The sequence below is a fragment of the Neofelis nebulosa genome, chromosome 3, assembly GCF_028018385.1.
Source record: "Neofelis nebulosa isolate mNeoNeb1 chromosome 3, mNeoNeb1.pri, whole genome shotgun sequence".
In the NCBI taxonomy this organism is placed as follows: domain Eukaryota; kingdom Metazoa; phylum Chordata; class Mammalia; order Carnivora; family Felidae; genus Neofelis; species Neofelis nebulosa.
Window position 1 is genome coordinate 16,257,498 of NC_080784.1, and position 12,322 is coordinate 16,269,819.

At 43.2% G+C, this 12,322-nt stretch overlaps 2 protein-coding genes across 14 annotated transcripts in view; one reads left to right on the forward strand and one right to left on the reverse strand.

Moving 5' to 3' along the window:
* The window catches only part of CASP3 (caspase 3), a 23,956-nt gene extending 12,119 nt beyond the window's left edge, over positions 1 to 11,837 (reverse strand). For 2 of the 6 annotated variants that reach the window (XM_058719990.1, XM_058719988.1), the window contains exon 1: positions 11,719 to 11,837. The gene's annotated coding sequence lies outside the window, so the exon portion shown is untranslated. Of the gene's footprint in view, positions 1 to 8,981; positions 9,169 to 11,718 lie in introns of all 6 variants that reach the window. The other 4 variants (XM_058719989.1, XM_058719991.1, XM_058719986.1 and 1 more) reach the window with 4 other exon arrangements.
* Positions 11,838 to 12,012: 175 nt separating this feature from the next.
* Positions 12,013 to 12,322, forward strand: part of PRIMPOL (primase and DNA directed polymerase) — a 56,134-nt gene continuing 55,824 nt past the window's right edge. For 4 of the 8 annotated variants that reach the window (XM_058719969.1, XM_058719968.1, XM_058719966.1 and 1 more), the window contains exon 1: positions 12,017 to 12,238. The gene's annotated coding sequence lies outside the window, so the exon portion shown is untranslated. Of the gene's footprint in view, positions 12,239 to 12,322 lie in introns of all 8 variants that reach the window. The other 4 variants (XM_058719967.1, XM_058719971.1, XM_058719972.1 and 1 more) reach the window with 2 other exon arrangements.

A 12,322-nucleotide genomic window follows, 5' to 3' on the forward strand; every position in this document is an offset into this window, starting at 1 on the left:
GGAGACAAGAATATGGAGGAAAGGAAGTGTCACCATTTCAATTCAACCACAGAGGAGGGTAGCATTTCACCTTCTCTCAACGCCAGTCTTCATTTTGCATTTCTAACACAAAGACTTTTTTGCTTTTCTACCATCTTGTTTCCTACAGGCTTTCTACAAAATCACGGGAGGATAGTGATGAACCCTCTTTTAGTAAGTAAGCAAATATTTAGTGAGCACATGCTTTGTGCTAGGTACCATTGTAAGTACTAGGACAGAGTAGAAGACAAGGCAAAGTTCTTACCTTCAAGAAAGTTTCATCCTAGAAAGGAAGAATAGTTACAGATTGACAGTAAGATTTCTGACACTAATTGGAACTCTGAAGAAAATAAAATAGGGTAAAGTACTGGAGAGACTGGGAGTGCGAGCTACTTTAGCTAAGGTGGTTGGAGAAGCCATCTCCGAAGTGACATTTACATCGAGATCCAAGACATTGAGGCTATCCTTGCCAGAGAAGGACCCCCGAGTACAACGTCTCTGAAAAAGTTTGGTGTATTCATGGTACAGAAAGAAGACTAATTTCACTTAGTGCATGGTCAAGGGAGGGGAAGGGAGGGGAGGGAAGGGAAGAGAAATGGAGTAGGAAAGGTGAGATCACATGGGGCCCTCAGGAGCTGAGAGCAGCTTGGGTTTTATTCTGGTTGCAAGGAGAAACCATTGGTGTGTTTTTAAGCAGAGGAGGGAAGGAATGCTTTCAAAAGATCACTGTCACTGCTGAGTGGAGAATTAACTGCAGAAGACTGGAGCACAAACACATAGGCCAATGGAAAGCCTTAAAGAATAGTTCTAGAAAGGGATGATGATGGCTTAGACTAGAGTTGAACAGTGGATGCAGGCAGTTAAGAGTCTGGAATCAGGGAGAGATCAGTGCTGGAGATACACTGGGGCACTCTGGTATTTAGAGAGCCAGTAGGAGACTAAGGTGACTGCAGCAGGGGGAGTATCAGAGGAATGTCAGGAAAAATTGTCTAACACTTGGAAATGGGCAAAAGAAATTACTGTATATCATTTCAGTGTGGTGCTGGCCATTGTCAAGAGGAATCTTGACTTTATAGGGTGTCTTTTGACTGACCTTGTACTGTGTAGGTTGTTTTACAACTCTGTAGGAAGATAAGTCATGGAAAATGGATGGCCATGCAAATGATTCTTGTCTGTAGCAACAAAAATGAATGTGTCTTTTAATGATGCAGTTGGTTTTGAACCTGTAGAAAAGAGGACCCTTTCAAATGATGTATTACCGCCCTATAGGATATTAACCAGTTTTGCTTCTATTAGCAAATTCATTTCATTATACCTAATTGTCTATGTTTGTTCTTCCAATTCTCCTTTGAACTGGTCTTAATATCTTTACTGGTTCTATTATTAATTAAAATGTCTGGTGCGCCTGGGTGGCTTAGTCGGTTAAGCATCTGACTCTTGATTTTGGCTCAGGTCATAATCTCACAGTCATGGAATCGATTCCTGCATCTGGGCCTCCTTCGGATTCTCGCTCCTTTCTCTTTCTGCATCTCTCCAAATTGCACATGTACGCTCTCTCTCTCTCAAAATATTTTTTTTTTTTTTTAACGTTTATTTATTTTTGAGACAGAGAGAGACAGAGCATGAACGGGGGAGGGTCAGAGAGAGGGAGACACAGAATCTGAAACAGGCTCCAGGCTCCGAGCTGTCAGCACAGAGCCCGATGCGGGGCTTGAACTCACAGACCGCGAGATCATGACCTGAGCCGAAGTCGGCCGCTTAACCGACTGAGCCACCCAGGCGCCCCGTCTCTCTCTCAAAATAAATAAACATTAAAAAAAATGCTTTAAAATATCTGACACATTTATTTTACATTTACCCAACAGCCACATTTTATACTTTTCAAAAATCATAGTTTAAAAGGATCCATGTTGCCGCAGAGGGTTGGGGAGAAAATGGGAGAAGGAAAATGAGTAAAGATAACAAAAGTGAGTAAACAGTTTTGCAGTGAAGGGGAAAGGAGAAATGGGATAGTAGCTGGAGGGGGACAAGGGGGCAGAGATTTCTTAAGTTGTTTGGTTTTAAAGATAGGTTATAGAAGGCATGCTTTCATGCTGGTGAGACTGATCTGTGTAAAGTGAGAAATTAAAAGGGCAAGAGGAGAGAAAGTTCCTGAAGGGATGAAAGGGTTTGTGGATGTAGCTCACATGTGGGGAGGTGTCAGTCTCAGCTAAGAACAGGAGAGGGTTCATCTGCCATGATGGGAAGGAGGACAAATATCAGGCACACCGTGTAAAGAGATGGTGAGTGTGACAGAGGGAGGATTAGGTACTTCCCTGGGATTGCTCCTATTTCCTCTATATTTAGATCAGCCACGAGACGAGAATCCCAAAATGTCCTAGCTGTATTTTTGTGCGGACTTACCCATGTATTTGAACCAAGTCATACCTAAAACCGATCACACACAATATGAGGAGAGGTGTGTGAGACAGGCATTCTCATGCACTACTGGAAGGGACGTCAACTGGGATCATCTCTTGAGAACATCTTGATATGTCCTCCCACCCCTCAATAAATGCTTTGAAGTTTGGCCTGGTAAAATCATACTTCTAAGAATGCAGCCTAAAAAAATAGCCCCAGGGGTTGGTGGGGGTGGGGAGGGAAGGATACGCACTTTTCAACAAAATATTGAGAATATCGAGAACTGAGAATAGTTAAGTTGTGGTATATCCATACACTGGCTAATAGAGCTATAAAACTTAAAACAATGTTTTTTTTTTTTTTTTTTTTTTTAATTTTGGAGAGAAAGGGCACATGGGAGAGGGGCAAGGGAGAGAAAGACTCTTAAGCAGGCTACACTCAGCCCTGGTATAAAAGTTTTTTAAACAACTTAACAAGGGGCACGTGGGTGGCTCAGGTCATTACTCGCAGTCATGGGATCAAGCCCTGCATCAGGCTCTGCACTGAGTGTGGAGCCTGCTTGGGATTTTCTCTCCCATTCTCTCTACCTGTCTCTCCCCAGCCCTCTCTTAATCAAAATATATAAACAGTACAAAAAAGTACTTATCAATTATATAGCAAATGCTTATAATGTAAGGCTAAGTAGATATAGGTTACAGGGGTGCCTGGGTGGCTCAGTTGGTTGAGTGTCCAACTGAGGCTCAGGTTGTGATCTCACAGTTGAGTTCGAGACTTGCGTCGGGCTTGCTGCTGTCAGCACAGGGCCCACTTAAGATCCTCTGTCCCTCCCTCTCTCTCTCTGCCCCTCCGCCACTCATGCTTTCTCTCTCAAAAATAAATAAAACATTAAAAAAATGCTTTTAAAGCTGTATAAAATAATCTCCATCAAAGCAAACACAAGAAAAAGACCCAAAGTAATTATCTAGGATCTTTACATATTAACCTGTTAACTGTGGCTATCTCTGGGGGATGGGATTATTGGCAACTTATTCATTCCTTAAAATTTTATTTTCTATTTTTTCTATGATATCTGTATTGTTTAAAAATTTTTTTTTAATTATTTTATTTATTTTTGAAAGAGACAGAGCATAAGTGGGGGAGGGGCAGAGAGAGAGAGAGAGAGAGAGAGAGAGAGAGAGAGAGAGAGAGAGAATCCAAAGCAGGCTTCAGGCTCTGAGCTGTCAGCACAGAGCCCGATGTAGGGCTTGAACCCATGAACCATGAGATCATGACCTGAGCCAAAGTTGGATGCTTAACCGACTGAGCCACTCAGGGGCCCCCGTACTGTTCTTATTTATTTATTTATTTATTTATTTATTTATTTATTTATTTAACTTTAAAATTTTTATTATATTTATTTATATTAATTTATCTTGTAAATCTTTAACTTAAATTTTAGTTAATTAACATACAGTGCAATATTGGTTTCAGGAGTAGAATTCAGTGATTCATCACTTTTTTTTTTTTTTTTAACGTTTATTTATTTTTGAGACAGAGAGAGACAGAGCATGAACAGGGGAGGGGCAGAGAGAGAGGGAGACACAGAATCTGAAACAGGCTCCAGGCTCTGAGCTGTCAGCACAGAGCCTGACACGGGGCTCGAACTCACGGACCATGAGATCATGACCTGAGCCGAAGTCGGACACTTAACTGATCAAGCCACCCAGGCGCCCCAGTGATTCATCACTTACATACAACACCCAGTGCTCATCACAGCAAGTGCCCTTTTTTTTTTTTTAAATGGTGTATGTTTACTTTATTTTTTAAATTTACTTCCAAGTTAGTTATAATACAGTGCAACAGTGATTTCAGGGGTAGATTCCTTAATGCCCCTTACCCATTTAGCCCATCCCCCCCTCCCACAACCCCTCTAGCAACCCTCTATTTGTTCTCCATATTTATGAGTCTCTTATGTTTTGTCCCCCTCCCTGTTTTTATATTATTTTTGTTTCCCTTCCCTTATGTTCATCTGTTTTCTCCCTTAAAGCCCTCATATGAGTGAAGTCATATGATTTTTGTCTTTCTCTGACTAATTTCGTTTAGTGTAATACCCTCCAGTTCCATCCACGTAGTTGCAAATGGCAAGATTTCATTCTTTTTGACTGCCGAGTCATACTCCATTGTATATATATATACCACATCTTCTTTATCCATTCATCCATCGATGGACATTTGGGCTCTTTCCATACTTTGGCTATTGTCGATAGTGCTGCTATAAACATTAGGGTGCACGTGCCCCTTCGAAACAGCACACCTGTATCCCTTGGATAAATACCTAGTAGTGCAATTACTGGGTCAGAGGGTAGTTCTATTTTTAATTTTTTGAGGACCCTCCGTACTGTTTTCCAGAGTGGCTGCACCAGCTTGCGTTCCCACCATCGGCACAAAAGAGATCCTCTTTCTCTGTATCTTCGCCAACATCTGTTGTTGCCTGAGTTATTTTTGTGTATGGTGTAAGAACGTGGTCCAGGTTCATTTCTCTGCATGTTGCTGTCCAGTTTTCTTAGCACCACTTGAAGACACTATCTTTATTCCATTGGCTATTCTTTCCTGCTTTGTCAAAGATTAGTTGGCCATACGTTTGTGGGTCCATTTCTGGGTTCTCTATTCTGTTCCATTGATCTGAGTGTTTTTGTGCCATGTATTATTTTTAAAGTTAGAAAATAGTAACAAAGATCATGTCTACTATGAAAGTAGCAATCCTTCCTTAACTGCTCTGTGCCATGTTCTAGTCTCCCTCTTTTTCTTTCTCTTTCTGTTTCACACATTGAAAAAAACATGTATCAGGTACAGGAAACCTCAAATGTCCTTGAACCATAAATCTAGAGCCCAAATTGCCCCATGCAGGCTAATTCTAAGTGGGCAGACTAGAACTCAAAAAAACTATCCATCCATAATTTTTTGCTAAAAAACAAAGTCGTGGTTAATTTGATGAATTGAGAGAATAGTTACAGAGTGGCTAACAATTCTGAAAACACAGGTAAATATATAATGATTTATTGTTGTATTACAATCCATACGAAAATAGTATTATATATGTTTCAAGACTTTATGGCCAGCCTGTAGTAAATCTGGACTGAAAACACAGTGGGAAAGACGACTTAATAAAAATAGAAATTTCTTGGGGTGCCTGGGTGGCTCAGTCAGTAGAGCATCTGACTTTAGCTTAGGTCATGATCTCACACTCCGTGAGTTCAAGCCCCGTGTCGGGCTCTGTGCTGTCAGCTCAGAGCCTGGAGCCCGCTTCAGATTCTGTGTCTCCCTCTCTCTCTGCCCTTCCCCTGCTCATGCTCTGTCTCTCTCTGTCTCAAAAATAAATAAAAACATTAAAAAAAAGAAAAAAGAAATTTCTTAAGCTGAACCCTGAGCTCCTGCCAGTGTCCTTTCTGGCCCCCAGGGTTTGTCTCAAATTGGCCCTGTGAATGAGTTTTCCAAATGTACAGTATGTGCTCAGGAACCCCTAAATGCTGGTAGGTTCCCGCATGGGACTGAAGCCCTTAAGAGATCCTGTCAAACACTTTGGCCAACGGTGCAGTGATTCTCAGACTGAAATACTAATTTCTAACAACCTTTTTATCTTTTGCCAACAATAAGCTGTGGAATGAAACTATTCTATCCTTATAGAAAGTTTTAATTTAAATAGTGACCAGCTTTCCAGAGTTTTAAAATATTTGGCTTCTTGGCTCATATCAGTGTTAAGATTTCATTTAAATAATAAGAGACTTTTACGTAGTTACTTCCTTTTCACTGAACTTTCTTTTTAATTTAACTTAATGTTTTTGGAGAGCGAGAGTACGCAGGTGCGGGAGAGGGGCAGAGGGTGAGAGGGAATCCCAAGCAGGCTCTACACCCAGTGCGGAGCCTGATGTGAAACTTGATCACGACCCTGGGATCGTGACCTGAGCCAAAATCGAGTCAGATGCTCAACCGAGCCACCCGGGTGCCTCTACTGAACTTTCTCCGACCAAATCATCCTTAAAAGTTACAGTTTCATACAGATCAAGCTTAATACAAATAATCGTAATTTATTAATATCTGGTATTAGGCACGAGATGTGCGATCTTGTTGCAGTAAAGGCAGTTGGTGGCTGAAAGGAAAAATATGAATTCTTTAGAGTAGGATTATAGTGTTTGATAAGGATTTCTCAGGAAAAAATACTGTAACATGCTTCATGGCTTTTGTTACCAGAATCTGAATACTATACATTGTGACAGTATCAGCTGACCTTCATCTAGTATCGTAAATTTATATAATGGTAAATAAAATCCTCACTGCCTCAGATTCGTGCACATTTGTTCTCTCCTTGTCACCATCTGCTTTTTCCACGTGAAAGTAGCAAATCCACACTCTTGGGATCAGCGCTGTGGTTCTCGCAGAACTTACTAATGTGTCACATTTAGCATTACCTCACCTCCATTAGCTAATGCTTGGCTGAATATAAATTATTCTGAGCATGGTGATCTCATCTTGAAGGAAAAAAAATGATCCCTCAAGGGAAACATCTAATGCTGTAAATGATAACAGAAGTCTATGTTCTTAGAACATTTTCATTTGACAAAACGTAAGTGGGAAGATATGAAGGATTTAAGAAATATATCTTAGTGCAGCAATGAACTTAATACTAATTGTTTCTGCTGTACTGATGTATGTTATTTTTTCCCACCAATTCAGGATGCTGCTGCTCACAAAGTAGATTTCTGAATATATATTAGGTCCTAGAGAAAATTTAAGTGGACCAATTGGCATTAGATGGCAACTTGACTGTGGGTCTTAGGGTCACTTCTCAAGTTCCTAGACTCTTTTAGCATTTGCCACTGAAGATACAAACAGATCTTCAAGTTTAAAAACAGGTTTTCAGTATAAATTTGCTGTCACTCTGAAACAGATATTTAAACATTTCACACTGTGTTTTCCTAAACAAGTGAAGAGTTGTAATGTTTTCCTATTTATATTGTGGTTAGCCAACTAAAGGGACCATCATGTATTGCAATAATACAATAAAGCAGAGAAAGTCATCTACAGTTAAGGTGCAGAATGGAAATTAATTTCTAAAATTGCAATTTCTATATGAAGTTATGAAGTGTTCTGTAAAAGCCCACAAAACTCTGTTATTAAACATGAATAGTTTGAAAGCGTGTCTACAGCAGAGATTTCCAAATAAGATTTTAAAATAGTATAAACAGTTTGCTAGATTCCTACTCAGCTAACCTGTCCCCCATCAGTAGGTTGTTCCTGGGGGCTACCCTACAAGAAACTGAGGTAAGGGATAAAGCCTGGTCTCAAAGGGTTTGAAATCTCAAAATGAGGCATCAGAATGAATACTCACTTATGAATCAACTCCATGAATCTATCTAAAAAAAAAAAAACAAAACAACACACTGTATTTCTGATTAGTTCTTCCAGTGATGGTCTGAGACGTTAACATCCCCATTTTACAGTTCAGCTGACTGAGGCTCAGAGCAGTTAAGTAACTTAAGTGGCAGAGCCAGGACTCCCACTCTTCTACGTGACTTACTACCCTATAGGACACTATTCATAATTTCAAGATAGGAAACTAAAATCCATAACCTAGAAGCTCTAATTAAGAAGCAGCAAAGAGCATAAATAACATGACAGAGACTGATAGCAGAGACACAGAAATAGTATAAAGTGCACTTACTCTAATTAATGAAGAAAATAAGGATGACAGTTATGGTGTTTCTGAGGCCACTGGGTAATTTACTTCTAAAAGTCACATAACTGCTTTCATGTTAAGCATTCAGTATGTTATTAAGACATATTTTCTGTATGCCTCTAAAGTAAAGGTGAAGCCTTCCCATTAGGATTTCTGGGATTTATGCTTTTGCCAAAGAACTTGAAAAACATCAGGGTTGTATTTATAACCGATTACAGAGGACAAAGTCTGAAAAGCAGTCATGTATCCAAATTTAGTAAGTGAAACAGAAAAACGTACTTTTCAAATAGTTTGAATAAGAAAAGACTTCAGCTCTAATGTACTGGGGGTTTTATGGAAACTGTTTCCCATCTAGTCTCTGAGTTTCTTTGGGGAATTGTAAGACTCACTGAATTGGATGTTGTCATTGGACCGAGTAGTCATTCTTTTAATATTTATTTTGTAATTGAGGTGAAAACCCACTGAGCAGCAAGTAGAATTAAATACAGAATAAACTAGACTAAGTTCAGTGGTGCCATAGAATCAAATGAAATCATTCTTTCCTTTCTTCTGGAAGGGCCACAGGCCCAGGAAGACAGGCTGGAATTGCCCCCCCACCCCCACCCCCCATTCAAAGCCAAATTGTGTATAAAATAAATGTAGAATGAAGGATCCCGAATGCCTTTGATAAAAATTACAGCTAACCTACAAGACTTTCTCCTGCCCACTCAGAACCACTCCTCTCTACACGCAGATTCGTGTTTACAATCACCTGACTTAAAAAAATCCTCCCAGGGAGAGAAGGTTTGAAACTGGGAAAAGTCAGAGTGAGCAGTATTTACTCAATTGTCATTTGTGCTATAATAATTACCTGAACAACTGCGTGCAGAGTACTGCGGTCAACCTGAGTGGATGCAGTGAGGGCAGAGCCGTGGGTCCCATCCCTGTGTGGGACTCGCCTGTACCCCCCGGGGAATTCAGAGGTGCCTCCACAAGCCAGATGCCAGACAGTGCTCAGTAGGGATCACCTAACTTTTTCTTACTCGAACTCAGAATCTCTGTAAGCAATTTGCAGGCAAAACCAAAATAGGCAGAGAAATAACATTACATAGTTAGAAAGCACCGTCAACAGACGTCCATTTCATCCTTACAACCACCCTATGAGGTGTGTATATAATTTATGCCTAATCTACGAAAGAGCTAGTAAGGGATGCCCTTGGGACTTGGCCTCGGGTCTTCTGACAACAGAGTGCCTATTCCCCTCCATTACATTTATATTTACTAAATGTGTACAGAACATCACCTTAACAGTTGAAGAATTCCCACATCTTTTTGGGGGCCCAAACACCAGTGCTTCCTACCTTTGAGGCAGAGTTTAAAGATCTAATACTAGGCACCAAAACTGTTCTGAAAGCATCCGTGAAAGGAAAGACTGCTTTTTAGCATTGAAGGAGGATGAAGCTGTAGGCTGTGTTAAATTAGGTTTGAAAGCAAACAGTAAAGAAATATTATAAATGTCTATATCAGACAACACGTTAGTCTCTTAAAATGGCAGGAAGAAAGGCCTTTTTTTTTTTTTTTTTTTTTTTTTAAGGAGAGCAAAAGCAAATCTGATGATTTAAATAGGTACCATGTTTCATTTCCTTTGTATTGTGAACAGGTTTTATCACCACACTTTAATAACTTGCTCCTTTGTTAAAACACATTCTAACTTTGAAAGCCTTCTTTTGCAAAAAAGCAAAGCAAAACCAAAGCTCAAACATCAGGTGTGAGAGGGATGATTTAAGCTTGGAGATCACGTAACTCTAACACATTCAAAGTGGCTGAGCACATTTTGATACAGGCTGGTCTAATCACTTTGCTCAGCACCTGTTACTATCTTGCATATTCACATTGTTACAGCGTCTCCATATTTCAGTTCTGCAGTTCCTTTCTAATCCACATCTTTTAATTATAATTTGCCAAGTAATCCTAAAATAGGTTTACTTTTTCTAAACAGGGCTTACTTATTTAAAAAAAAAAAAAACACATAATACTGTAGTCCGGGCATTAACATGTGCCAGGCCCTAGACATGGGGAAAGACAATAAGGAACAACAAGATAAACACAGTACTTCATGGAATTTGCTTACTAACTAGTAGGGGAGATAGTAAACTAGCAATTGCAAAGGATATGCCATTTCCTTCTTAGGAAATGCAGGATGCAGAAGGAACACATGATGAGAAGACTTAAACCTTGAAGTACTTAAGGAGAACAGACACCTAAGTAGAAGTTCCACAAGGAAATGTGATGTAAAGAAGGGAGAGAGCGAATGCAGAGTGTTCCAGGCAGAGAATAGGTATTAAGATCAGCCTGGCTGTGCAGAAAGTGAAATGGTGCTATAATGAAAGATAAGGCAGGGGAGGAGACCGAGGACCCAACCCGTGCTTGGCTTTGTTAGCCTCGTTAAGGCAGTGGGTTTGTCCTATGGGCAAAGGATAAGCCTTCTGGAATTCTATTTTGTAAACATCACTCAGCCTGTGCTGTGAAGAATGGACTAGAAAGGGGGAAGGGGTCTGGAAGTACGGAGACCAATGAGGCTGTTGTAGCCACGTGAGAGCCTGGGGTGGCTCTCAGGAATGCAGAGAAGTGGACAGATGTGGCGGATATTCAGGAGGTCCAGAGGCTTGATGGCTAACTGAGGAAAGAACAGGGCGCGGTAGCTGAGAAGGCTGGTTCCTGGTTTCTTGGCTTGGATGCCCTTTACTGAGTACAGGGAGAGAGGAAGCTTCTGCATGGCTTGAGAACAGACCACTCAAATCAAGAGTGACAAGTGTGAGAAGGGCGCAATTTTCAGCATGGCCTGAGGGGGTTTCAAAGCAGCTCCTAGGGGACTTTGGCAATGGATATTTAACCACAGGGAAGAGCTGCAAGGACTTATGGAAGCCCTCAGGTCTGAAAAGGAATTGGAATTCAATGCTTGAAGTTACGTCTCTGGAAAACTGAGTCACACAGTCTACCGGAGAAAATCTACGCCCGAGACGGAACAGGCAGCAAAGACCATACGGTCGTCCAGTAACGGGAGGATCGGCCCCGAGGGCCGCGCCTCTCGGCACCACCAGGCCCGCCTTCGGCCCCCCAGGGGCACGGTTTCTGGGCGCCGAGCTTCCGCTCCTCTCTTCCCGATCCAAATCTTAGCCCAAGGCCGCCCTACCTTCCCAGGCATCCCGCTGCCTTCGGCTCTCGGCTCCTCCTCCTACTGCCGGGTTCGGCGCCCCCTCCCCCCACTCGTCCCCAGGCCCGGGGTCTAGTCTCCGGCAATCCGGCTTCGATGCTCCGGCCCGGCCTGTCCATTCTCCCGTCCTCCGGGCTCGGCCCCTCCAGCCAGATCTCCGCTCCTCGGCCCGGTCTCCCCCACCCCTGCTCGGCTCTGTTGCCAAGCGGGCTTCGGTGCACGTTCTCACACCCATGTGGTGCCGTAACAAAGGATCCGCCGCACAGACCCTGCCCATCTCTTCCACTCCCCCCGGAGCAGCTGCAGGCCCGGCGGGCGCCGGGCTTTGGAGGATGGAGGGAGCGGGCCTAGGGCTGACGGGGCCGCGGCAGGAAGGGGCGATGGCAGCACTCACCGCACACACAGTCTCCACACAACGGCCACCGACTTGCGCCTCTCCGCACGGGCTCCGTTTCTCTAGCCCTCCGCCAGCTGCCCATTAAGGGTGAGTTCCAGAGCAGGCTCCGCCCCCGCTAGCCCCGCCCCGGGCCCGCCCCCTCGGCTCAGCCTGTCTCAGCGCTGACACGTCCCTCCAACCCCGGCAAGCTCTCGTCCCCACCGCCCCAGGCCCCTTTCTCATAGGCCTGGTGCTCTCCTTTCTCCGGCCCCTCCGCACCAATGCCGCCCTCTCATTGGCCCGGCGCCCTCCTGCCGGCACGCCCCCTCACGCTCTGGCCTGGCCCTCGCGCGGGGTTTGAAGACAGACCCCGCCTGCTGCTGCGGGCCCACGGGTTTCCGCCGGTGGCGCGGGCTTCTGAAAGTAAAAGGACGGAGACGTGAAGGCCTCACGAGGCCCAAGGAGCAGAGAGAAGGGAGTCAAAGGCGGGCCCCGGCAGACCTCCGGGAGGAAAGGGAGCAGGCCGCGACCCGCGCTGGTAAATCTGTACTTCGCTTTCCTTAGCTCACCCCCCCCCCCCCCACTTACTGTCCCTAAATCCGAATCCTTCCCTGCTCTACTG